The sequence below is a fragment of the Nyctereutes procyonoides genome, unplaced genomic scaffold (genome assembly GCF_905146905.1).
Source record: "Nyctereutes procyonoides isolate TBG_1078 unplaced genomic scaffold, NYPRO_anot_genome, whole genome shotgun sequence".
Lineage (NCBI taxonomy): Eukaryota > Metazoa > Chordata > Mammalia > Carnivora > Canidae > Nyctereutes > Nyctereutes procyonoides.
Window position 1 is genome coordinate 20,750,780 of NW_026575046.1, and position 1,598 is coordinate 20,752,377.

At 37.4% G+C, this 1,598-nt stretch overlaps 1 pseudogene; it reads right to left on the reverse strand.

Annotated features, from left to right (window-relative positions):
• Window positions 1–312: 312 nt before the first annotated feature.
• Window positions 313–1,049, reverse strand: LOC129509955 (40S ribosomal protein S6-like; annotated as a pseudogene).
• Between the last annotated feature and the right edge of the window lie 549 nt (window positions 1,050–1,598).

Genomic DNA, 1,598 nt, shown 5'->3' on the forward strand with positions numbered 1-1,598 from the left:
ATGCTTATTGTCCATGCCTTCCATTAGGAGGATAGAGATGCTTTTTATAAAACAACGTGCAAGGAAAGGATGATAATACCTTTTTCCATGAGTTGAAGTGGTTGGAGTCCCACGAAGTGCAGTGGTGGTAGACTGGGCTTTGATGGGGATCATGGATTTAGAAATATAACTCTACTCTTATTTTCCTCCTGAAGAATGTGGGGTTTAAGGATTTACTCACACACAGCAAAAGCTTCACTTCCTTTTCCCTTTTTTCTTAACTCTTTTTCCTTTTGCTGTATAATCTTATTTAATTGTTACTCTTACAAAATCTCATTTTTGATTGGACTCTGAGGTAAAAGCTCTCAGAGAGGACAGTTTCCACCTCTTGGTAATCTGTTCTTGGAACTTTTCTTTGGCCTCCTACATTCTCTTAGCCAAAAGTTTAATATATTCTGCAGCCTCTTCCTTATTTTTCTTAGTACCCTGTTTTTTCAGAGCAGTATACCAGTGTTTGTGCTGGAGGGCACATGGAGTGACAAGACGCTGATTTTTGGGTGCTTTGGTTCTAGATTTCTTCTTTGTTGAGGGGCTTTCTCACAACATTCTGGTGAACATCGTCTTCTTTAGAGAGACTGAAATATTTATGAATTCTGTTAGCTCTTTTGGGCCTCAGGTGATAAAGCACAGTAGTATTGGTGGATCTAGGAATATCCTTTTTGCCCCCTCCTTTTTTTTTTTTTTACAATGATCAAGTTGAGAACATTGAGATTAGCATCCACAATTCAACACTAAACAGATTTGTGCTTTCTTTCTCCAGTCATCCTTGGTCTGTAGCAGGAATGCTCCTTACTCAGCAGCAGGCAGTCACAACCCTGCTTCATGGGGAAGCCTTGCTTGTTGTTGTCATCACTGATTCAGACCACATAACCCTTCCGTTCTTTACCCAGAGCATCAGCAGCAACTTCCATGGCCATATACTTCTCATAAAAGGTACAAAGTTTGTGTTCATCAACCACTTCAAAGGGTTTCCGGCAGTCAGGACCTGGGAAAGAGATGTTCAGCTTCATCCTAAAGCAGCCTACAGCCTCCAGGGTGCCATGAAAAAGAGCTCTTTTGTTAATTCTTGAGGCTAGTTTTGCAAAAATCAGATTGAAATCCATCATACAGTTAATGCAGTTAAGCTACAGAAATTAAATTATTCAAACATTTTTTAAAAGTAGAATAAAAGTGCTTAATGATGAATGTATTTCACTTTCCACATTAATTATCTTTAAAAATTTTATATGCTCTTTACCTTACTTCTAAGTATCCCCTGGTTTGGGACAATCATTTAGTTAATTTTAGGAATGTATATTGTCCCTATCATAAGTGAGGTGTGATGGAGTCTAGAGCTTATTTGAACAGATATTTATAAATGTCTGTGGTCTTTTTGACTTGCAAGCAAAACGTTTGTTATCCGAAAAATTTATAATGTGATGTTAGCTTATAAGAAGTGATGAGGTTGAAGATGATTTTTTTTTTCTTCTCCCTGACTATAGAGTGTGTAGTCAAACTTTGGAGATTTCTTTTGGAAAGAGACACAAAAGTTTGAGACTTCAGATAAAAGCACAAATTTT